At 37.4% G+C, this 26,498-nt stretch overlaps 1 protein-coding gene across 16 annotated transcripts in view; it reads left to right on the forward strand.

Moving 5' to 3' along the window:
• Positions 1-26,498, forward strand: part of EIF4G3 (eukaryotic translation initiation factor 4 gamma 3) — a 369,011-nt gene that overhangs the window by 249,160 nt on the left and 93,353 nt on the right. The gene's annotated exons all lie outside the window — the stretch shown is intronic.

Consider the following 26,498-nt stretch of genomic DNA (forward strand, 5'->3'; position numbering starts at 1 on the left):
GGGAAAGGAATGCTGAGGGGCAGCAGGTTATAGTGTGTAAATAACGTGGTTAGAGTTGTAGGCCTCTATAAAAGATGAGATTTGAGCAAAGTTGGAAGAGGAGGATTATCTGATAATTCCTATCCCCTTTTCCTTTAGAAAAAACAGTGCTAATACCCCATCTTCTCTGTCAAATTCCAGTAGGCAGAGCACTACTGGACAAGATTACACCACTGTGAATGACAGTGCCTCTACAAGCACATGCCCTCCACCACCAACCATTCGTTTTATGACCTCCCTGTTGTAACATCCTGTAATCAGCCCAACCCTCCCCACTCTCAGCAGATGGCTTTTTTTCTGTCTCTGTTTAGAAAACTGAGTGCACTGAGTGTGCCTTTTTCAACCTTCTGCCGGAGCTACAAACCTATCTCTATCCAAACTTTCATCAGAGTTTACTAGCTGTCCCTTTGCAGTCTCATATATATATTCACCACCTCCCGCAGACTTCTTTCTCATTGTAAATATGCTGGTCTCTTTCAGACATTAAACACTCCCTCAATCCTACACGTCCATTTAGTTACCATTTAAACTCATTCTTCCTCTTACCCAGTCTTCTCAAGAATAGTCTACCATTTCTGCTTCTACTGTGTTCACTATTAACTAATATGATCTGATTTATGCTTGCAACATGCTATCGTATTGGTCTTTTTACCACTTCTAATGGCATTATCGGTACTGATTATTGACTATTGATCACTCTCCTTTTCTTCTTTTTTAGTTAGATTTATTGAGTGTAATATATATGCAATAAAATTCACTCTTTGTAACATTTCTGTGAATTTTGACAGACATGTAAAGTCATGTAATCACCACCACAGTAAAAATATACAACAGTTTCACCACCCCAAAATTTTCCCTCATATTTGGGTTATGTTCTAATTCTGATATGATTCAGCACATTTTTTATCTCCATCCCACCTTCTCTTCTGAGCTTCAATCTTGTATTTCCAGTTGCCTTCCGGATATCTCCACTTGGAAATCTCAGAGTCGTCTCAGATTCAATATATCTGATACCAGACTAATCACCTACCCAAATCTGTTCTTTTATCTAAGTGGCGCTGGCTTTAATTAAGCTAAAATCCTGACGTCACTGTTGATGTACTTCCTCCTTGAGTCACTCCTTTTTCATGTATGGTCAGTTAACAAGGTTCTCTCGTTTTACCTGATATGGTTGTTGAATTTGTCTCCTCCTCTCTCCATTTCCTACTGCCTTAGACCTGCGCTTCTGCATGGATACCTCTCATTTCTCTGGCTCCAGCTTTGGTCCCCTTCAAGTTCATTCTCCACGAAGTAGTCATCTTTTTAAAACAGATCTGGACTTATCACTCCTTTTTCACATCTCTGCTTAAACCCTTCAGAGTGATGGGTGGCACGGGGGGCATTCACCCTCAAGATAAATTCTAAGCTTCTCATTTTTGACTATAATATCTTTTTGTTATTTTTAGTTACAGCAGCAATCTTCTTAGTATATATGCATAAGATCTGAATGTAACTTTCCATGTATTTGGTTAGTCTAAACACCAGCAGTAAAGCATAGTGGTCAAGATGAAAGCAACAGAGTCAGATACTCCTGAGTGTTAGCCTTTCCCTTTGTCCATCTCTGTGACCTTGTGTTTCTTAATCTCTGAATTGGTTTTCTCATCCAGAAAATGAAGATAATAATAGTATTTACCTCATAAATGTGTAGTGACAATAAAATGTGCTATATGTGAAAAGCACTTAGCATAGTGTCTAGCACATATTAAACACCCTAGAAATGTTAAGTATTATTAATACTACTATTTACAGCTAGTATTAAAGGCCCAAATGTTCCCTTTGAAGTGTACTAATATAACACAGAGTAAGTGGGTGTCGTGATCTCTGCCCTTAGGAATTTTTGTTCCATAGGAAAGCAGCTCAAGAGTATGATAGCATCTGAAAAGTTCTTAATTAAATTCTAGGCATGAGATGGTAGAAAATCCCTTAGAATAGTCCCTATATGAATGTATAACTTTGATTAAAGGATTTGTACCATTATGTCAGTTAATCTACACAATGGCACATCTCAAAGTGACCTCTGCTGTCATGTGGAAGAGAGATGGTTTGCTTAGAACGTGAATTTTAAGGAGAGTCTATACCACTGAAAGCCTTAACAAACATATAAAATAGAGTATAGTAATAACATTATTAACTTTCTGTTTCGGTCAGGAGTAGAAGATTAGGAAGAAAGGGAAAGAGAAAACTAAAAGGAATGGGGAAACAGTAAATAGGACAGCTGAAAAGTGGAAATAACCCAAATTTTCATCAACTGATGAATTGATAAACAGTGTATTGTGTATCTATGTAAAATATGAAATACTATTCAGTCAAGAAAAGGAGTGAAGTACTGATACATGCTACAACATGGATGAACCTTGAAAACATTATGCTACAGGAAAAAGTCACAAAAGACCATGTATTATATGATTCCATTTACATGAAATGTCCGGGATAGGCAAATCCCTAGGGACAGAATGTAGCTTAGTAGCTGCCAACGGTTGAGGAGAGAGAAGAGTCGGGAAGGAGTGCTAATGGCTCTGGGGTTTCGTTGGCGATGAAAGTCTCCTAAAGCCAGATAGTGGGGAAGGGTGCATAATTCTATAAATATGCAATTGTGAGATACAGGCATATCTCTTTATAATGCACTTTACTGCACTTTGCAGATACTATTTTTGACCAATTGAAGGTTTGTGGCAACCCTGTGGCAAGCAAGTCTGTTGGTGCTGTTTTTCTAACAGCATTTGCTCACTTCGTGTCTCTGTGTCACATTTTAGTAATTCTCACAGTGTCTTTAACTTTTTCATGATTATTATATTTGCTACAGTGATAGTGATCTTGGATGTTTCTGTAAGATGGTGAACTTAATCCATAAATGTCGTGTGTATTCTGACTGCTCCACTGACAAGCTGTTCCCCATCTTTCTCACTCTCCTCGGGCCTCCCTATTCCCTGAGACACAACAGTATTGAAATTAGGCCAATTAATAACCCTGCGATGGCCTCCAAGTGTTCAAGTGAAAGGAGGAGTCCCATGTCTCTCACTTTAAATCAAAAACTAGAAATGATTAAGCTTAGGGAGGAAAGCATGTCGAAAGCTGAGATGGGCAGAAAGATAGGCCTCTTGTGCTAGACAGTTAGCCAAGTTGTGAATGCAAAGGAAAAGTTACTTCCTGAGCGAAATTAAAACTGCTACTGTAGTGGACACACGAATGATAAGAAAACAAAACAGCCTTATTGTTGTTATGGAGAAAATGTTAGTGGTCTGGTTAGAAGATCAAACCAGCAACAACATTCCTTTAAGCCAAAACCTAAACTAGAGCAAGGTCCTAACTCTCTTTGGTTCTGAAGGCTGAGGGAAGTGAAGAATTTGCAGGAGGAGAAGTTTAACGCTAGCAGAGGTGGTTGGTTCATGAGGTTTTAGGAAAGAGGCTTGTATTTGTATGTCTCCATGACATACAAATCCAAGGTGAAGCCACAAGTGCTGATGTTGAAGCTGCAGCAAGTTACCCATAATATCCAGCTAAGGTAAGGAATGAAGGTGGCTACACTAAACTACAGATTTTCAGTGTAGATGAAACAGCCTTCCATTTAAGAAGATGCCATCTAGGACTTTCACAGCTAGAGAGGAGAAGTCAACGTCTGGCTTCAAAGCTTCAAAAGACTGGCTGACTCTCTTGTTAGGGGCTAATGCATCTGGTGACTTTTAGCTGAAGTCCGTGCTCATCTATCATTCCGAAAATCCTAGGGCCCTTAAGAATTCTGCTAAATCTAGTCTGCCTGCGTTCTATACGTGGAACAACAAAGCCTGGATGACAACACATCTGTTGACAGCATGGTTTACTGAATATTTTAAGCCCACTGTTGAGACCTACTGCTCAGAAAAAACGATGCCTTTCAAAATATTACAGCTCGTTGACAATGCACCTGGTCACCCAAGGGCTCCGAAGGAGACGTACGAGATTAATGATGCTTTCCTGCCTGCTCTCACAACATCCATTCTGCAGCCCATGAATCAACTTTCAGGTCTTATTATTTAATGAATACATTTCGTAAGACTATTTAGCTGCCATAGATAGTGATTCCTCTGATGGATCTGGGCAAAGTAAACTGAAAACCTTCTGGAAAGGATTCACCATTCTGGATGTCATGAGGAACATTCGTGATTCATGAGAAGAGCTCAACATGTCAACAGTAACAGGAGTTTGGAAGAAGTTGATTCCAACCCCCCGCGGGGTTCCAGACTTCAATGGAGGAGTCACTGTAGATGTGGTAGAAACAGTAAGAGAACTAGAATTAGAAGTGGAGCCTGAAGATGTGACTGAATCGCTGCAATCTCATAATAAAACTCTGTGACAGATGAGGAGTTGCTTCTTATGGATGAGCAAAGAAAGAGTTTCTTGAGATGGACTCTAATCCTGGTGAAGACTACTGAAATGACAACAGAGGATTCGGAATATTACATAAATTTAGTTGATAAAGCAGTGGCAGGTTTTGAGAGGACTGACTTCAGTTTTGAAAGACGTTCTGTTGTGGGTAAAATGCTGTCAAACAGCCTGGCTTGCTACAGGGAAGTCGTTCGTGAAAAGAAGAGTCAGTTGATGCGGCAGACTTCAATGTTATTTTATTTTAAGACATTGCCACGGCCACCCCAGCCCTCAGCAGCCACCACCCTGGTCAGTCAGCAGCATCAACATCGAGGTGAGACCCTCCAGCAGCAAAAAGATTATGACTTGCTGAAGGCTCAGATGATGGTTAGCATTTTTTAGCAATGAAGTATTTTTAAATTAAGGTATATAAATTTTTTTAGACATAACCCTATTGCACACCTATTAGACTACAGTGTAGTGTAAACATAACTTTTATATGTACTGGGAGACCAAAAAATTTGTGTGACTTTATTGCCATATTCACTTTATTGCAATGGTCTGGAACCGAACCTGCAATATCTCTGAGGTGTCCCTGTAATAGAAAATATATATTGGTCTCTGCCCCTGGTTCCTGGCACAGAGCTCCTGATACTCTTGTAATTTACTGAATGATAAGAACACTAGGAGCATCTCTTGTTCTAATACTGTTTTTTGACCTCTGTCCATGGCATAGGGCTCCTAAAAGCCCTGTAAATTCCTCAGTGATGAAAGCACTGTGAGCATCTTTTGTTCTATTGAGGTGACTCTAGGTGGGTTCTTGGATGACTCCCGGATGGGGGCTGGTAACCAGAAAGAATCAGTCATGATTAGAGTCTTGGAATTTTTAGCCCTCCTTCCATCCTCCAGAGGGAGGAGAGGGGCTGCAAATGGAATTAATATTGGATCATGCCTACTCGATGAAGCCTCCATAGTAGGGAACTCAGAGAGCTTCCAGGCTGGTGACACATGCACACGAGGAGGGTGATGCACCCCAGCTCCACAACAACGGGGAGCTCCTGCACTTGGGACTCTCCCAGATTTCTCCCCTGCCCGTGTATATCTTTACCTGCGGTTTATCTGTATCCTTTATCATATCCTTTAATAAACTGGTAGACATAATGAAATGTTTCCGTGAGTTCTGTGAGCTGTTCTAGCAAACCTGAGGAGGGGATTGTTGGAACTTCCAGTCTATAGCAGGTCGGTCAGAAGCACAGGTGATAACCTAGAGTTGCAACTGGCATCTAAAGTGGGGGTGGGGGACAGTCTTTTGGAACTGAGCCCTAACGTGTAATATCTGACACTATTTCCAGGTAGATAGTGTTAGATTGAATTAAATTGTGGAAACACAGCTGGCATCACAGAGAATTGCTTGTTGAGGGGGAAAACCCCTACATATTTGGTGACCAGAAGTGTCAGAAGTGAAGTGTTCTGGATTAGTAGAAAAGGAAATACATTGTAGGCAAGAACTGGGTTTTTCCCTTCATAGAAAGATGGAAAGACTGGAGTTTTTCCATTACAGATAAAACCACTGAATTGTGTATTTTAAAAAGGTGAATTTTATAGTTACGTGAATTACATGTCAATAAAGCTTTTATTAAAAAAAAGATGAATAGGACTGTGAGTGGTTGTGCTACCAGCATCTACATAAGGATCTGTCAGAGGCATCAGCCTAAGAACTTTATGCTGAAAACCCTGAAGGTAGAAGTTAATCATGTTAGGGAAGTTATAGCTTAGACATTTAGGAAGTAGGTTCCAACAAAAAACACCGTAATTGACAATACCAGATGTAAAGGAATGTTGGAGTACGACCTGAAACCACATTGTCTTTTGATGTGTTTTATGCCTGAACTATGTATTATTTTTATTCTATCTTACTGTTTTGCTAGTAGTTACATCTTACCTGAGTTTGAGAGGGTCTTCTCAGCTGGGTAGTGAATGCCCCTCTGTAGTTAACCATTCTAGGTGCATTGTTTAATGTCATAAATATGGAACACCCAACTGGGCTGGGACAGCAGGGTCGTTATTTGTGGTTGAAACATAAGGGATCTGTGTTTTATTGTATAAGTTAATGATTCTGAATTTCCTTTGTATGTAACTTAGTTCTTGTATATTTTTGCCACAGTTGCGTTGCTCTCTCCAAGGCCGCCTACCCAGGACCCTTCCAGGCCTTTCTTATCCTTCCGGCTATCCATCCCATTTATTTATCCATCCATCTGTTCAATCCCCTTCCCTTTCTAGTCCATTTCACAGACTCTCTTATTAATACCTCAGCTTCTGCAATTCTCTCTGCTTTGAGACTTCTCTACAAAAGTATGTTCAATACACATTCCCCAGAAAAGTCTTCCAGAGAAAATACTGTTTCTGGATATATCTGTCTAAGGGTTATAGAGACAGAGTAATTGTTGCAGTGGTGTGAGATCCAGGCTCTCAGGTTAACCTTCAGGGCCCTCTGTTAGTCGTTATCTCTTCTTAGCTGTACTATTTTATTTTTTGTAGCCAGTGCTCCACACCCATTTGCCAGGTACTAATTCCCACAGTGTTGCCTTGACGTTGTCTTCTCAACCTAGACCATATTAAAGAACTTGCTCAAAATTTAATATTTTCAATATGACTATCTTCACAAAATTTTCCACTCTGATAACTCCTTGACTCTTAACACCTAAGTATGTTTATATCGGCTTAGAATACTTGTAGGGCTTTACAAATATTGATATGTATGCGTTTTATCTCCAGCTGTCTTACACCTTCTTCAAGATTAGTAAAGCTCTGATTTGTTTTATTACCCTCCTAGAGCTTTTATTAAATGTTTGTTTACTCATTTAAGCAAATGAATAAGTTTATGTTGGTGTCAGTTTATTCTTGGCATGTGTGTGTGTGTGTGTGTGATAGAGTATCTGACTAACAAGTGTATTTAAAATAAGCCATACATACAGCCACTATGGAAAACAGTATGGAGGTTCCTCAGACAGCTAAAAATAGAATTACCATATGCTCCAGCAATCCCAGTCCTGGGCATATATCCAGAAAAAACTCTAATCCAAAAAGATACATGCACCCCTATGTTCACAGCAGCACTACTCAGAATAGCCAAGAAATGCAAACAAACTGAATGTCCATCGACAGATGAATGGATCAAGAAGATGTGGTGTGTGTGTGTGTGTGTGTGTGTGTGTGTGTGTGTAATGGAATACTATTCAGCCATAAAAAAGAACAAAATAATGCCATTTGCAGCAACATGGATGCCACTAGAGATTATCATACTAAATGAAGTAAGTCAGAGAAGGACAAATGCCATATGATATCACTTATATGTGGAATCTAAAATATGACAGAAATGAATCTGTCTATGAAACAGAAAGAGACTCAGGGACATAGAAAACAGACTTGTGGTTGCCAAGGGGGAGAGGGTTGAGGGAGGGAATGTAGTGGGAGGTTGGGGTTAGCAGATGTAAGCTATTTTACGTGGAATGGATAAACAGCAGGTCCTACTGTATGGCACAGAGAACTATATTCAGTATCCTATGATAACCATAATGGAAAATAATATTTTAAAAATGTATATATGTGTATAGCTAAATCACTGCTGTACAGAGGAAGTTAACACATTATAAATCAACTATAATTAAAAAAAGACACATCAAAAACAATAAATAAATAAATAAAGTGAGCCATACCATCCTAGTTGGAAAAATTTGTTGTTTTTAATAATAGCTGTTGCTGGTTAAGTGCTTACTATTTGCCAGGCACTTTTGTATTAACTTCTTTAATCCTCACAACAACCCTATTATCTTGTTTTACAGAAGAGGAGACCAAGATACAGAGGAAATAATACTTGCTAAAGGTTATATAGTGTGTAAATAAATGGTAGAGCCAGCATTCAAACTTAGCTCCACATCTAGAGCTCATAACCACTTTTCTTTATTGTCTCTCATTTAAAAAATGTATTTAGAGTTTTCATTGAAGTAGAGTTGGTTTACAATATTATATTAGTTTCAGGTATACAACATAGTAAATCAATATTTTTTATAGAATATACTCCATTTAAAGTAATTATAAAACATTGGCTATATTCCCTGTGCTTTCCAATATATCCTTGTAGCTTTTTTATTCTATACATAGTAGTTTGTGCCTCTTAATCCCTTACCCTTATTTTGCCTCTACTCCCTTCCCTCTCCTCACTGGTAACCACTAGTTTGTTCTCTATACTATATTTCCTCTCATAATTTAAAATCATTTAAAATAATCCTTGTGATGTAGATACTCATTTCATATTGGAAATGAATGTAATGTTCATATATTCATATAAATTAACAATTGAGTAAACAGGTAGATGATGACAGGGGTTAGAGTTAAATGTACTCACCTTAAATGGCTAATAAGGGACCACAAAAGCACAGAAGATGTCATCCCCAGCCCATTAGTTAATAACTCTTTCTGCAAGTTTCTACTGATTCCAGAATCCATGCGTGTAATCTAGGCTGTACCTTAGTACCTAGTGCACCATTTAAAAAATGAAAAAGAGGTCATTTTTTACGTAATAGCATTTAGTATTCAATGAAGTACTTGATAACATCTGAAAACTATTAGGGATTTTAGAACATAGCACCCTCATTAGTGGTTGTCATTTACTCAACAATTACTTATGAGTCCCAGAGCTGTCATAATTTAAATTAGCTATTATTAGTTATTTAAACACAGAATTCAGACACGATTAGAGTGTTATTTGAAACATTTAAATCTATTTGATTGTAGAGGGAGATACTCCCTTTGAAATGTCATACTGTACATATAAAGATATTTCATAAATTGTACAATCACATTATTAAATCATGTTATAACCCCCTAAAAGCATGGCTTTCTTATACATGTTGCAAATGGGGTCTACATTAATCATTGTTAAATAATACCAATCAGAAGAATGGAAGTATACCTCAGGAATTTATTTTTTGTGTAAATTCCTAATACCATTTGTATCAGGTCAGTTTTTCAGATGGGAGAGTACTTAAAAATTCCACTTATTTGGATTTAAGACTTAGTACTGTTCGACTCAACAAATATTTGAGCAACTCTGCTTGGAATAAATAGATGCTGACATTTTTAGATTTCCATAGTAGACTCTAGATCACGTCTAAAATTTCAGTTTATTTTTGGATGAGTTGTAACTTAAAATACTTTTTGACAGTATATTTTGATCCATATTTTGGGACACAAGGAAGAGTATTCAAATTGGAAACTGTCATAGAAAGCCAAGAAATATGGATGTATGGCCTAAAGATGGGTTGAAATATTTTGATGTATTCATACTTAACTGTTTGGGGTAGAAATTCAGAACTAAATTGATTAATAGCTTTATTTGATTTGTTCAGACAATGTCAATTTGTATTTACTAATCTGACAGGTCTTCTGACCTCTGGGACTCAGAGATGACTTTCCATTGGGAACTTGATGATCTTAAAGAGAGAGAGTTGTGTTAATATAAGGTTGGGTAAGGTGAAGATGAGGGATAAGTGATCACATCTGTCAAGGTGTGTTTCCTTATTCTTAGTGGCTTCTCCCAGATTAAGGTTTCAGTAGACTCCTGTGTACTTTGCAAAGTACTGGCAGTGTGGACTCACTGATGATCAGATGGGAGGGGTTTTTAAATCAGGGTTTATGTATTCAAGGGAATGAGCTCTAGTGTTGTATTTAGAGATGAAAAGCATTTAGTAGACAGATAACTACGTGTGTTGTAGTCTGTTCTCAGATTATATATCTGTGCTGTAGTGATTGACATTTCTTTTTCTGTACTAGATTTGCCTTAAATTTAATTGCAGTTTATTTTGATCATGGTAGAAGTGGTGCAGAAGCATTTACTAAAGTGTAAAAATGCCTGAGGCACTGTAGAAAGAGCAGGAAAATGTAATACAGAGGCCTAGAAAATGGAGTAGTGGTCTTATTGGAGTCATCTTTTTTCTCACTGCTGACAGCATTGCATAATGAACTGTCCTCTGCCGAGCCTGGAACAAACCTTCTACTTAGAGTCACTTTGTCATTTTATTTTCCTGATGACTTGACATACTATGCTTAGGGGTAACAGGCAGACAGCATTCTTCACGCTACCGTCCCTTGTTTACCTCCACATCCTCTCCTGCTACAAAAACAAAAGACAACCAAAATGAAAATGAAGCTGGAATTAAGATGAGAAAGTACAGGAGCAAGGTAGCGTTGAGAGGCAGAGTATTGTGTTGGGAAGACAAAGGCTTTGAAGTTACATCTATGTTTTAATTCTGGCTCCAACCTTTGCTGTCTCTGGGATTTGGGGCCATTTAGTTAACCTCCTCCTATTTCGGTTTCCTGATCTCTGAAATGGAAATAATATAGTAGTACCTACCAAATACAAAAAGACTGAAACAGTGTTTATTGCTGTTGTAGAGAAACATTAATCTTTGGTTTAATTTTGATTGCAGGGCATTTGTTTATTAACAGATTTTTAGTGAGCATATACTGTATTAGATGTAGGATATAGAAAGGAGACCAGTAAGATACAGTTATTATCTTCAAAGGGCTCAAATTCTTAACGATGCATTCTCAATTTGTATCTAAGTCTTTGATTGTATAGAATAGCAAAGGTGTATTAAGTGGGTTAGTGGTAAAATTTTTAGCACTGTTGGGCAAGGAAATGGTCCTGCTTTTGACCAGAATGTAGAAGCTAAATTTCTAGCTTTAATGCCTCAGAAACTAGAGAGAGACATGGTCTTAATGATTGTGAGGCTAGTCCATGCAAATGAATCCATTTAAAAATTTTTGGGTTTGAAAGTGGCACATTGATAAGTATTTGAGACAGTATCAAAAAAGACGACTTTTCCTTGCCTTAATTTCAAATTAATTAAAATACATGTGTCATTTTTTCATGGCTTTTTTGTTGGTGGTGTTTATAAACATAACACATATTCATTAGAGAAAATTCATTATAAAATTGTAATAAATAAAATTTTGAATTGTTGTCTTGGCAAAAGGAAATTAAAAGAAAACGTATGTAAGAGGTTAATCTGTTCATAGAGTATATGCAGGTTAAAACAATCTAATGGAATACTGAGTAAAGGATAAAATAAGAAATTTACAGAAAAGTAAGAGCAAATAGTAAAAATAGGGAAAGATGCTGACCCTTACTAGTGAATGTTGAATTACCATTTTTAGCTATTAGTTTGGCAGATATAATATCAATACCTGTGAGGATGGAAGAAAGCCAACACTCATGTATTTGTGATAGGAATGTGAATTACTTTTACCTTTTTGGAGTGAAATCTGGCCGTAGCGGTTAAGGTAAATGCGTATGTGTGCGCGTGCCTTTGTGGGGATGGCAGGGAGGAAGTAAAAGGAGCAGCAGGGAAGGGTTTAAAAGTGGTCACTGTGGCAAGAAAAGGAGCAAGGTGTGTGAGGCTCGCCCAGAGGCGTGCACACACAGGCTGAGGGACCCTGTGCGGCGGCACGCGGGAGGAGGCCTGCCCCATAGCCTAAAGGGACTTCCGTAATAAAGGCGGGGGGGAAAGCACTTGGCAAAGTAACTTGTGTGGCATGACCCCGTTTTTTAATTAAAAATAAACCTACATATTTGATTGTGATTATTTGTGTGAGCCGTAAAGGTATGGTAGACTGCACCCCAAAGACTGCTACCTCTGTTCAGCTCAGGCATCTAGAATTTGCTAGTTGGTAGAGAGAGATACTACCTTTATATTTGTTCGCTTCAAATGATATTTTTGGCATTTTTGAAAAGAAGAAAATTAAAAGATAAAAAGCAGCAAAAGTTAGGAGGAAGAAAAAAAGCCCTTGGAATCCTATTACGTGGATGTATAGATTTCTATTTCTTTCCATAAGTGGAAGGATACTATATATGTTCTTTTTAAATCTTTAAAAACACTGTCATCTACTCTAGGTTCATAACAGATACATGGATATGTGTGTGTTTTATTTACTTTAGAAACCACCCAGACCACTTTAACACCTTTATTGAAGTGTAATTGACATAAAATTAACATATACATATTTAAAGTATTTGATTAGTTTTGACATCTCTATATATTCATGAAGCCATTACAACCATCAAGATAATGAACATATTTATCACCTCAAAAAGTTTCTTCCTGTCTGTTTATAAATCCTTCTGTCCTGCACTGCCCTCACCCTAGTCCCCAGGCAAGCACTGATCTGCTTTTTGTCACTATAGATTAGTTTGCATTTTTTAGAACGTTATGTAAATGAAATCAGAAAGCATAAACTGTTTTGTCTGGTTTCTTTCACTCATTAGGTATGTCCATATTGTTGCACATGTTAGTGGCTCATTTTTTTAAATTGCTGGCACACTGTGGATGTAGCACAATTTGTTCACCTATTGGTGGACGTTTGGGTTATTTCCAGTTTGAGGCTGTCACAAATAAAATTGCTGTGAACTTCTGTGTGTAAGACTTTGTATGGACATATGCTGTGATTTCTCTTGAGTAAATAACTAGGAGTGGAATGACTGGGTCATATGTAACTGTGTATTTAATTTTTTTTAAGAAACTGCAAGACATTTTCCAAGTATTTGCGCCATTTTATATCCCCACCAGCAATGTACAAGAATTTCAGGCTACCCTTTTTCTGGTAAATTTCCTTTACAACTTTTCCAAAAATATGTTGTGCGTGTTATATGTGGGTCTGTTTCTGATTTCTCTATTTTTTTCATTGATCTAGTCATCTTTCTTGATGCCAATACCACACTGTCATGATGGCTTAGGCTCATAATAACTCTTGAAATCAGATAGCATTAAGTCCTTCAACTTTATTCTTCATTTTCAAAATTGTTTTGGCCATTCTGGGTCCTTTGCTTTTCTATGTTAATTGTAGAATCAGTTTTTTTCTGCAATTTTTTTCTACAAAACCTGTTGGAATTTGATTGGGTTTGTGTTGAATCTACAGATAAAATTGATGTCTTACAATATTGAGTCTTCTGACCCATGAACATGATATATTTTGACATGTAAGTCTGTCTTCTTTAATTCTCTCAGGAATATTTTGAAGTTTTTAATATACAGGGCTTTTATAATTTTGTCAGATTCATATATCTGGATGGCTATTGTAAATGGCATTTTTTATTTTTTATAACTAATATATTGGAATACATAGACTTCTTCATCTCATATCCTGCAACCTTGCTAAAATTCACTTACTAGCTTTATTAGCATTTTTGTAGAGATTCCTTTGGATTTTCTTTGTAAATATGTCATTTCTGAAGAAAGACAGTTTTACTTCATTTCTAACTGGATGCACCTTTTCTTTCTTTTTCTTGACTTACTACGCTAGCTAGAACCTCCAGTACAGTGTTGAAAGAAAGTGGTGAAAGTAAACCTTCTTGTCTTTTCCTTGATCTCAGAAAGCTTTCAGTCTTTCACCATTAAGTGTGATACTAGCTGTAAGGGTTTGAATTCTCTGGTTGAAGAAGTTCTTTTTATATTCCTAGTTTGCTGAGAAATTTGTTATTTCAATCAGCACTACATGTTGGATTTTATCAGTTTTTTTCCTGCATTTCTTGAGACAATCATAGTTTTCTTTTTTTGTTTATTAATTACTTGATATTTGAATATTAAACCAACTTTGCTTTCCTGGGATAAAACTTGGTCATGAGGTAATTCTCTTTTCATGTATTGTTGAATTTGATTTGCCAAAATTTTATTTAGGTTTTTTATTTTGCATCTAAGTTCATGAGTGATACTGGCATATCTTTTTATGGCAGTTTTCTTATTTGGGGTATATGGTAATGCTGACCTCATAGAATGAATTGATAAGTAGTCCCCCTTCTTCAGTATTCTGGAAGAGTTTGTAGAATTGATACTGTTTCTTCCTCAAATGTTTGCTAGAATTAACCAGTGAAGCCATGAAAATATATGACCCACAATGAGGAGAAAAATAATCAAAACTGATTTATGACTGACATAGTTATTAAAATCACCATAGAAAATCATTAAATAACTTTTAAGTACATTTATTATAACTGCACTTCACATAATCAAAAAGTGGTGACACGGATTTGACATAATTAGAAAAACATAATTGATAGGACCAGTAGACAGAAAATTAGAGAGGCTATAGAAGGCTTAAACAACACAACCAACTTGACCTTATTAAACAGTCAAACAGCAGGTACAGAAGTGCAAATGTCAAATTTGCCCAGACAGACCATATTGCGGGTCATAAAACAAGTCTTAATAAATGTCAAAGGATTCAAGTCAAAGCAGGTATATTCTCTGACCACAATGGAATTAAATTAGAACTCAGCAAGAAAAGTATCTCTGGAAAAATCCCTCAAATATTTAGAAACTAAATAATATACCTGTAAATAACCCAAGGATCAAAGAAGAAATCAAAAGGGAAATTATCAATATAAAGTATGTTGAACCAAATGAAAACCCAAATCAAAATTTGTGCTTGTGTCCTTTTCCTGTTGCTGCTATAACAAATCAGCACAATTTGAGAGGTCAGAAGTCCAAAACTGGTTTCACTGACTGGTTTCACTTCTTGACTAAAATCAAGATATCAACAGGTCTGTGTTTCTTCTGGAAGCTTTAGGAGAGAATCTGTTCTCTTTTTCCATGTTTCAGAGATACATGTATTCCTTGGCTTGGAGCCCCGTCCTCCATCTTGAAAGCCAGCTGCATAGCGTCTTCTTATCTCTTCAATTCTCCTGCCTCCTCCCACTTGTAAGGACCCTTTTGATCACATTGAATCCATTGGGTTAATCCACGATAATAGTCTCGTGTCAAGACCCCTTAACTTAACCACGTCTGCAAAGTCACTTTTGTCACGTCAGGTAGCATACTCACAAGGTCCAGGGATTGGGACGCGGATATCTTTGGCGGTACATTATTCTCCCTACCACACTGCTAGGATAGTACTTGGGTGGCAGTTGACACCACTAAATGCCCATATTAGAAAAGAAAATGGTCTCAAATTATTGACCTCAGCTTCCATCTGAAGAAACTATTAACTGAACAAATTATATAAGGTGAATGAGGTCTGAGATCTAATGTAAAACATGGTGACTATAGTTTATAACACTGTATTGTATAACTGAAATTTGCTAAGAGAATAGATCTTAAATGTTCTCACCAAGAAAAAAAAAGATAAATATGTAAGATGATGGATGTGTTAATTAACTAGATGAGGGGAATCCTTTCACAATGTATGTGTATGCATATATTAAATCACGATGTACATTTTAAATATCGTATAATTTTATGTATCAGTTATACCTCAGTAAAGCTGAAATTTTAAATGAAAAAAAGAAGAAAAGCAAAATTAAACTCAAAGGAAATGATAAAGATAATAGGGGAAATAAAAAATAGAAAACAGAGAAACAATAGGGAAAAAAAGAACCATAAAACTGAAAGGTAGTTACTGAGAACATCAATAAAATTAATAAACCTATGATTTGACTCTTACTGTGATGATGTTTAATGTTAAAACCGGAAGTAAAAACTTTTAAATTGTGTTATAGATGTATATTTTTGGTAGAATTTAAGTCTAGACTCATTATTTTGTTATACTTACTTTTTGGTTTCCGTGCTAGGCCCTGGGGAGACTAGCTTATACTATTTAAGCTTCTGTGAAGCAGTCATAGAGCAGAGAGCCTATTTTGAACACACACTGGGAGCATAATTACCAGTCCATCCGTCCATATCAAATAGCAACACCTGTGAAGATGCTGGAAAAACACTGGCAGACTGAGACTCTAGTGTTTCTTTTCTTTGACATTTCTTAATGACCCAGTCATTCTTACATATTTTATCACCATAATTATTCTTTTCCAGTTTATTTACATCTCCATGATAAAAACTTAATCCTTCTCTCACCTGGGTTTCTTCTTTGCTCTACCCCTGTTCCTTAAATAAATCATCACATTTTCCTAGATTCTCACAAGGATCTGTGGAAGAACAAAAGGACAGAATAATATCCCCAACTTCAAGAAACTTTAGACAAAATTCTTGAATATGATATAATCAGAATAATTTATTGCCAACCAACTTTTAGGATTTCAGGGCCGGGTGGGGAAAAAAAATAAAACATTGGGGCTGGGAGACAGGAATGAGAAAGGATTGGAACTGGGTGTTAAGAGTGGGACCTTGCACTCTTTCCATTATTGGAACATTCTACTCATTATGTACAACCCTGTGACAATACACTTGAGACCTTCCCTTACCAGTAGTAAAGTATCCTTTTTTTTTCCTTTTTAAGCATGTAAGTTTCGGGTGCACAGCATTATAGTTCTACAACTGTATACACTACAGAGCGATCACCACCACAAATCGAGTTACAGTCTGTCACCGTACAGTTGACCCCCTTCACTCATTTTTCCCACCTCCTTTCCCCTTTGGTGACCACTAACCTGTTCTCTGTATCTGTGAGTTTGTTTTTGTTTTTGGGGTTTTTTTTTGTGGTACACGGGCCTCTCACTGTTGTGGCCTCTCCCGTTGCGGAGCACAGCCTCCGGACGCGCAGGCTCAGGGGCCATGGCTCATGGGCCTAGCCGCTCCACGGCATGTGGGATCCTCCCGGACCGGGGCACAAACCCACGTCCCCTACATCGGCAGGCGGACTCTCAACCACTGCGCCACCAGGGAAGCCCTCTGTGAGTTTGTTCTGATTTCATTTTGTTTTTTTATTTTATATTCCAAATATATGAGTGAAATCATTAAATATTTGTCTTTTTCTGTCTATTTCACTTAGCATAATGCCTTCAGGGTCCATCCATGTTGTCACAAATGGTAGGATTTCATTATTTTTTATAGCTGGGTAGTATTCCGGTGTGTGTGTGTGTGTGTGTGTGCACACACACACCCCACATCTTTTTCCATTCATCTGTAAGTGGACACTTAACGTTGTTTCCATACCATGACTGTTGTAAATAATGCTGCATTGAACACAGGGGTGCATATATCTTCTTAAATTAGTGTTGCCACATTCTTCAGATAAATACCCAGAAGTGGAATAGCTTGGTTGTGTGGTAGCTCAATTCTTAGTTTTTTGAGGAATCTCTATACTATATCCTATAGTAGCTGCAACAATTTACAGTCCCAACAACAGTGTACAAAGGTTCTGTTTTCTCCACATCCTCTCCAACATTTGTTATTTCTTGTCTTTTAGATAGTAACCATTCTAACAGGTGTGGTTGATATCTCATTGTGGTTTGGATTTGCATTTTCCTGATAATAAGTGATGTTGAACATATTTCATGTGCCTGTTGGCCATCTGTATTTTGTCTCTGGGAAAATGCCTATTCAGATCCTCTGCCCATTTTTTAAATCAATTTGTTTGTTTTTCTCTGTTGAGTTGTATGAGTTCTTTATATATTTTGGATATTAACCTCTTATTGGATATATGATTTGCAAATATCTTCTCCCATTTAGTCAGTTGGCTTTTTCATTTTGATGATGGTTTCCCTTGCTGTGCAGGAGCTTTTTAGTTTGATGTAGTCCCGTTTGTTTATTTTATTTTATTTTTTATTTTTCTAAAATAATGGGTTTATTGAGATGTAATTCACATACCATAAAATTCACATGTTTAAAGTGTACAATTTAGTGGATTATAGTACATTCACGAAGTTGTGCAATCATTACCACTATCTACTTCCAGAATATTTTCATCGTGCAAAAAAGAAACCCTGTACCCACTACCCACTAGCAGTAATTCCCCATTCTCCCCCCTAGCCTCTGACAACCACTAATTTACTCTCTGTCTCTGTAGATTTTCCTATTCCAGACTATGTTAAACTTTTTGAAGTGTAAAAAAGAATTCTTTTTTTTTTTTTTTTTTTTTTTTTTTTTTACCAACACCCACCCCCCACCCCATTTCCCCCCTTGGTGTCCATACATTTGTTCTCTACATCTGTGTCTCAGTTTCTGCCCTGCAGACCGGTTCATCTGTACCATTTTCCTAGGTTCCACATATATGCGTTAATATACGATATTTGTTTTTCTCTCTCTGACTTACTTCACTCTGTATGACAGTCTCTAGATCCATCCACATCTCTACAAATGACCCAATTTCGTTCCTTTTTATGGCTGAGTAATATTCCATTGTATATATATATATACACCACATCTTTTATATCCAGTCGTCTGTCGATGGGCATTTACATTGCTTCCATGACGTGGCTATTGTAAATAGTACTGCAGTGAACATTGGGGTGCATGTGTCTTTTTGAATTATGGTTTTCTCAGGGTATATGCCCAATAGTGGGATTGCTGGGTCATACGGTAATTCTATTTTTAGTTTTTTAAGGAACCTCCATACTGTTCTCCATAGTGGCTGTATTAATTTACATTCCCACCAACAGTGCAAGAGGATTCCCTTTTCTCCACACCCTCTCCAGCATTTGTTGTTTGTAGATTTTCTGATGGTGCCCATTCTGACTGGTGTGAGGTTATACCTCATTGTAGTTTTGATTTGCATTTCTCTAATAATTAGTGATGTTGAGCAGCTTTTCATGTGCTTCTTGGCCATCTGTATGTCTTCTTTGGAGAAATGTCTATTTAGTTATTTTGCCCATTTTTGGATTGGGTTGTTTGTTTTTTTAATATTGAGCTGCTTGAGCTGTTTATATATTTTGGAGATTAATCCTTTGTCAGTTGCTTCGTTTGCAGATATTTTCTCTCATTCTGAGTGTTGTTTTTTTGTCTTGTTTAAGGTTTCCTTTGCTGTGCAAAAGCTTTTAAGTTTCATGAGGTCCCATTTGTTTATTTTTGTTTTTATTTCCGTTACTCTAGGAGGTAGGTCAAAAAAGATCTTGCTGTGATTTATGTCAAAGAGTGTTGTTTTCCTGTAGGAGTTTTATAGTGTCTGGTCTTACATTTAGGTCTTTAATCCATTTTGAATTTATTTTTGTGTATGGTGTTAGGGAGTGTTCTAATTTCATTCTTTTACGTGTAGCTGTCCAGTTTTCCCAGCACCACTTATTGAAGAGACTGTCTTTTCTCCATTGTATATCCTTGCCTCCTTTGTTGTAGATTAGTTGACCATAGGTGCATGGGTTTATCTCTGGGCTTTCTATCTTGTTCCATTGATCTATGTTTCTGTTTTTGTGCCAGTACCATATTGTCTTGATTACTGTAGCTTTGTAGTTAGTATAGTCTGAAGTCAGGGAGTCTGATTCCTCTAGTTCCATTTTTTTTCCCTCAAGACCGCTTTGGCTATTCAGGGTCTTTTGTGTCTGCATACAAACTTTAAGATTTTTTGTTTTAGTCCTGTAAAAAATGCCATTGGTAATTTGATAGGGATTGCATTGAATCTGTAGATTACTTTGGGTAGTATAGTCATTTTCACAATATTGTTTCTTCCAACCCAAGAACATGGTCTATCTATCTCTCCATCTGTTGGTATCATCTTTAATTTCTTTCATCAGTGTCTTGTAGTTTTCTGCCTGCTTAGGTAGGTTTATCCCTAGGTATTTTATTCTTTTTGTTGCGATGGTAAATGGGAGTGTTTCCTTAATTTCGCTTTCAGATTTTTCATAATTGGTGTATAGGAATATAAGAGATTTCTGTGCATTAATTTTGTGTCGTGCAACTTTACCAAATTCATCGATTAGCTCTAGTAGTTTTCTGGTGGCATCTTTAGGATTCTCTCCGTGTAGTATCATGTCATCTGCAAACTGACAGTTTTACTTCTTTTCCAATTTGTATTCCTTTTATTTCTTTTTCTTCTCTGATTGCCGTGGCTAGGACTTCCAACACTGTTGAATAATAGTGGTGAGAGTGGACATCCGTGTCTTGTTCCTGATCTTAGGGGAAATGCTTTCAGTTTTTCACCATTGAGAATGATGTTTGCTGTGGGTCTGTCATATATGGCCTTTATTATGTTGATGTAGGTTCCCTCTGTGCCCACTTTCTGTAGAGTTTTTATCGTAAGTGCGTGTTGAATTTTGTCAAAAGCCTTTTCTGCATCTATTGAGATGATTGTATGGTTTTTATTCTTCAGTTTGTTAATATGGTGTATCACATTGATTGATTTGCATATATTGAAGAATCCTTGCAACCCTGGGATAAATCCCACTTGATCATGGTGTATGATCCTTTTAATATATTGTTGGATTCTGTTTGCTAGTATTGTGTTGAGGATTTTTGCATCTATATTCATCAGTGATATTGGTCTGTAATTTTCTTGTTTTGTAGTGTATTTGTCTGGTTTTGGTATCAGGGTGATGGTAGCCTCATAGAATGAGTTTGGGAGTGTTCCTTCCTTTGCAATTTTTTGGAAGAGTTTGCGAAGGATGGGTGTTAGCTCTTCTCTGAATGTTTGATAGAATTCACCTGTGAAGCCATCTGGTCCTGGACTTTTGTTTGTTGGAAGATTTTTTTTTTTTTCCCTGTGGTACGCGGGCCTCTCACTGTTGTGGCCTCTCCCGCTGCGGAGCACAGGCTCCGGACGCGCAGGTTCAGCGGCCACGGCTCACGGGCCCAGCGACTCGGCGGCATGTGGGATCTTCCCGGACCAGGGCACGAACCTGTGTCCCCTGCATCGGCAGGCGGACTCTCAACTACTGCGCCACCAGGGAAGCCCTGTTGGAAGATTTTTAATCACAGTTTCAATTTCATTACTTGTGATTGGTCTGTTCATATTTTCTATTTCTTCCTGGTTCAGTCTTGGAAGGTTATACCTTTCTAAGAATTTTTCCATTTCTTCCAGGTTGTCCATTTTGTGGGCATAGAGTTGCTTGTAGTAGTCTCTTAGGATGCTTTGCATTTCTGCAGTGTCTGTTGTAACTTCTCCTTCATTTCTAATTTCATTGATTTGAGTCCTCTCCCTCTCTTCCTTGATGAGTCTGGCTAATGGTTTATCAATTTCGTTTATCTTCTCAAAGAACCAGCTTTTAGTTTTATTGATCTTTGCTATTGTTTTCTTTGTTTCTATTTCATTTATTTCCGCTCTGATCTTTATGATTTCTTTCCTTCTGCTAACTTAGGTTTTTCTTTGTTTTCTCTAGTTCCTTTAGGTGTAAGGTTAGATTGTTTATTTGAGATTTTTCTTGTTTCTTGAGGTAGGCTTGTATAGCTATAAACTTCCCTCTTAGAACTGCTTTAGCCACATCCCATAGATTTTGGAACATCGTTTTTTCATTGTCATTTATCTCTAGGTATTTTTTCATTTCCTCTTTGATTTCTTCAGTGATCTCTTGGTTATTTAGTAACGTATTGTTTAGCCTCCATGTGTTTGTGTTTTTTACCTTTTTTTCCCTGTAATTGATTTCTAATCTCATAGCGTTGTGGTCAGAAAAGAATGCTTGATATGATTTCAATTTTCTTAAATTTACTGAGGCTTGGACTTCCCTGGTGGCGAAGTGGTTAAGAATCTGCCTGCCAATGCAGGGGACACGGGTTCAAGCCCTGGTCCGGGAAGATCCCACATGCCACGGAGCAGCTAGGTCCATGTGCCACAACGGCTGAGCCTGCGCTCTAGAGCCCGCGAGCCACAACTGCTGAGCCCGCATGCCTGGAGCCCGTGTTCCGCAACAAGAGGATCCACCACAATGAGGAGCCTGCGCACCGCAACGAAGAGTAGCCCCCGCTGGACGCAACCAGTGAAAACCCGTGCACAGCAACAAAGACCCAACGCAGCCAAAATTAAATAAATAAATTTATTAAAAAGAAAAAAAATTACTGAGGCTTGATTTGTGACCCAAGATGTGATCTATCCTGGAGAATGTTCTGTGCGCACTTGAGAAGAAAGTGTAATCTGCTGTTTTTGGATGGAATGTCCTATAAATATCAATTAAATCTATCTGAGCTATTGTGTCATTTAAAGCTTGTGCTTCCTTATTAATTTTCTGTCTGGATGATCTGTCCATTGGTGTAAGTGAGCTGTTAAAGTCCCCCACTATTATTGTGTTACTGTTGGTTTCCTCTTTTATAGCTGTTAGCAGTTGCCTTATGTATTGAGCTGCTCCTTTACTGGGTGCATATATATTTATAATTGTTATATCTTCTTCTTGGATTGATCCCTTGATCATTATGTAGTGTCCTTTGTTGTCTCTTGTAACATTCTTTATTTTAAAGTCTGTTTTATCTGATATGAATATTGCTATCCCAGCTTTCTTTTGATTTCCATTTGCATGGAATATCTTTTTCCATCCCCTCACTTTCAGTCTGTATGTGTCCCTAGGTTTGAAGTGGGTCTCTTGTTGACAGCATATATATGGGTCTTGTTTTGTATCCATTCAGCGAGCCTACGTCTTTTGGTTGGAGCATTTAATCCATTCATCTTTAAGGTAATTATTGATATGTATGTTCCTGTTAACCATTTTCTTAATTGTTTTGGGTTTGTTTTTGTAGGTCCTTTTCTTCTTTTGTGTTTCCCACTTAGAGAAGTTCCTTTAGCATTTGTTGTGGAGCTGGTTTGGTGGTGCTGAATTCTCTTAGCTTTTGCTTGTCTGTAAAGCTTTTGATTTCTCCATCAAATCTGAATGAGATCTTTGCTGGGTAGAGTAATCTTGGTTGTTGGTTCTTCCCTTTCATCACTTTAGGTGTATCATGCCACTGTCTTCTGGCTTGTAGAGTTTCTGTAGAGTTTCTGCTGAGAAATCAACTGTTTAACCTTATGGGAGTTCCCTTGTATGTTATTTGTCATTTTTCCCTTTCAATAATTTTTCTTTTTCTTTAATTTTTGCCAATTTGATTACTATGTGTCTTGGCGTGTTTCTCCTTGGGTTTATCCTGCCTGGGACTCTCTGCTCTTCCTGGATTTGGGTGGCTATTTCCTTTCCCATGTTAGGGAAGTTTTCGACTCTAATCTCTTCAAATATTTTCTCGGGTCCTTTCTCTCTCTCTTCTCCTTCTGGGACCCCTATAATGCGAATGTTTTTGCGTTTAATGATATCCCAGAGATCTCTTAGGCTGTCTTCATTTCTTTTCATTCTCTTTTCTTTATTCTATTCTTTGGCAATGAATTCCACCATTCTGTCTTCCAGGTCACTTATCCGTTCTTCTGCCTCAGTTATTATGCTATTGATTCCTTCTAGTGTATTTTTCATTTCAGTTATTGTATTGTTCATCTCTGTTTGTTTGTTCTTTAATTCTTCTAGGTCTTTGTTAAACATTTCTTGCATCTTCTCGATCTTTGCCTCCATTCTTTTTCCGAGGTCCTGGATCATCTTCACTATCATTATTCTGAATTCTTTTTCTGGAAGGTTGCCTATCTCCACTTCATTTAGTTGTTTTTCTGGGGTTTTATCTTGTTCCTTCATCTGGTATATAGCCCTCTGCCTTTTCATCTTGTCTATCTTTCTGTGAATATGGTGTTTGCTCCACAGGCTGCAGGATTGTAGTTTTTCTTGCTTCTGCTGTCTGCCCTCTGGTGGATGAAGCTATCTAAGAGGTCTGTGCAAGTTTCCTGATCCCGTTTGTTTATTAAAACCCAGTGATTAAACTTGTCTGTGTCCCAAATATTTTTCAGAATTTATATATTAGTCATTTCATAAAAAGAGCTCTGAGGGAAAACATTTTCCTGCCAATAATGTAAAAATTTGCAAAAATCTTGAAATCATAGCATTGCTCTACTGTTGGAATTTACTTATTCTGTATTTTAAAGTAGTAGAAATTCAGTGTGCCTCTAAGAGTTGAATTCTTATGGAGAGTTGGGGAGGCTCCTTTAGGCATCTCTAAATTCAGGTAATTATGAATCTCATCCAGAGATTGTCACTTTTCCTGTGGTGCTTAATGCAAGACAAGGGGGAGAGAATTTGTCTTTGTCTTGGGAATGTTGTTAGGACCTCTTTTAACAGAGAGCTGCTGTCATTTGTTCAGTCAACAAATTTGAATGCCTGTCCTGTGTAAGGAACTTTGCTTGGCACTATGGATGATGTCTTAAGGAATATTTTAAGTAGAAGAATAACCAGTCAAATCAATTCTTTAGAGAGACCATAATTCAGGCAGTATTGCACATGATATGTTAAAATAAGAAAATGGAGGCAGTGAGTTGAGACTATCTCTTGTTAACTCGGTGCAGTAGTAAGGGCCTAATTAAGGTATAGGCATTGAGAATGGACCAGAAAGGAAAGAACAAATCTGAGACAGTATGTTAAATTTACTTCCCTTCTTCTAGCTAACTTGGTATTAATTGTCCTTTAAATCTGGCAGTTGGTGTTTCTGTCTCTGTGTCTCTTCCTCCCTTGCTTCCTCCCGCCTACCTCTTCTTCTCCCTACTCTAACACACCAAAGGTTACTGCACCTCTCCATCAGTAATGGTAGGAGAGGGTTTGTATATCACAATCTCACTAGACACTAGGTGTGTATCTGTGTCCAGTTTTTTAAAGGACTGAGTATCTCCTAAAGAGGTGTGTGCTTTCTCTCAGCTCTTTTTGTGAATTATTGCTTTAAATCAAAACTTTAACCACTTGAACAGAGTAACAGTTCTTGCTGTGTACGCAGCTAATTTTTAAAAAGCATATTATATGTGTTATGTTACCCATGGAAGAAATGTTTTGTCTAATGTTTTGGGGTTGGGTACATTTGATACAGTTTTGAAGGAAAAGTTTGTCTACATCTTTGGTTTTTTTGTTAAGAGGAAACTACTCCTGAGTTTGTGTTTCGTCTTAACAAATCCTCCAGAAAGTAGTCTTCCCCTTTTCCATGAATGGAAATTAGAGCTGAATTCATGCATATATGAAACAAAATGTTAATTTAAATGTACAGTTTCCTCAAACTCTCTGTAGCTCTTAAAAAGGATTCTTCTGTGGATGCAGAATTAATCAGAAGCATTTCAGAGAGACGCATATAAAATGGACTGGTTATATAAAATCAGAAGATTCATAAAAATTGAAAAGAGACCACCACATACCACATACATGAATACATGAATATACATATTCGTTATAAGACTATGAGGCAACAGCGAATTTAAACCCACCCATAGTTACCATAATCTGAGTTCCATACTTTGAGAAAATTATTTACCTTGGTAGGCCACAAAGGAAGAATAACAGTTGGTCTAATAATGCTTTATTGTTCCTTATGGTCTGTGAAGGGAAGGCTAAAGACAAATTGGTTTGAGGTGTGTGTAACAAAGGAGATTTACAACGTATTTTTATGATGGTGCAGTAATTTTGAGAAGATGGTTAAATGTCTCCTTTTCCATGTTCCCCAGACCAGTGTGAGTGTTTATATTCTACTGTTCTTCCAAAAAAGATTTGACCCTGCCCCAGAGAGATTAGTTGGTTTAGTCTCAATGAGATCTTTTATTTCTATAAGGAATCAGATTAGATGGTTCCCTTCAGCTTTGTGTTTATTCCTTCTGTGGGATCCTTTTAATGTATTCTATTTGCTGTGTGATGTTTAAATTATCATTAAATTGTACATCCAAGTGTTGAATGATTTTGTGGAATTTGTAAGCCAAATAAAATTTTAAAAATCCTTTGTAAGCTTAACTTTCCACCTAAAACTTCTGGTACAATAGAATAATTCAATAAAAATTATGTTTCTGCGAATTCCCTGGCAGTCCAGTGGTTGGGACTAGGTGCTCTCACTGCTGGGGCCCCAGGTTCGATCCCTGGTCTGGGAACTAAGATCCGGCAAGCTGTGTGGCATGGCCAAAAAGAAAAAAAAAAAATTATCTGTTTCTTCCTTAATTTTCACCCCAGCAGTATGAAAGGGTAGGCCAACAGTACTGATGTGAAGTGAGAACTGAATGTTGTAGAAGTGCTGCCTATCTAAGGAAATCTTAATCAAAGTATCCTTTTGTTGTCTAGAAAGCTTTTTTATCTATTTATTTGTTTGTTTATTTATTTAATTCTTTTGGCTGCTCCAGTTGCGGCACACAGGATCTTTGCTGCGGCATGTGGACTCTTAGTTGAGGCATGCGTGTGGGTTCTAGTTCCCCGACCAGGGATCGAAACTGGGCCCCCTGCATTGGGAATGCGCGTCTTACCCACTGGACCACCAGGGAGTTGCCTAGAAAGCTTTTTAAAACAGAATCTGGGGACTTCCCTGGTTGCACAGTGGTTAAGAATCCACCTGCCAATACAGGGGACATGGGTT

The sequence above is a fragment of the Aethalodelphis obliquidens genome, unplaced genomic scaffold, assembly GCF_003676395.1.
Source record: "Aethalodelphis obliquidens isolate GAN/ISIS:26980383/991018 unplaced genomic scaffold, ASM367639v1 scaffold9, whole genome shotgun sequence".
NCBI lineage: Eukaryota > Metazoa > Chordata > Mammalia > Artiodactyla > Delphinidae > Aethalodelphis > Aethalodelphis obliquidens.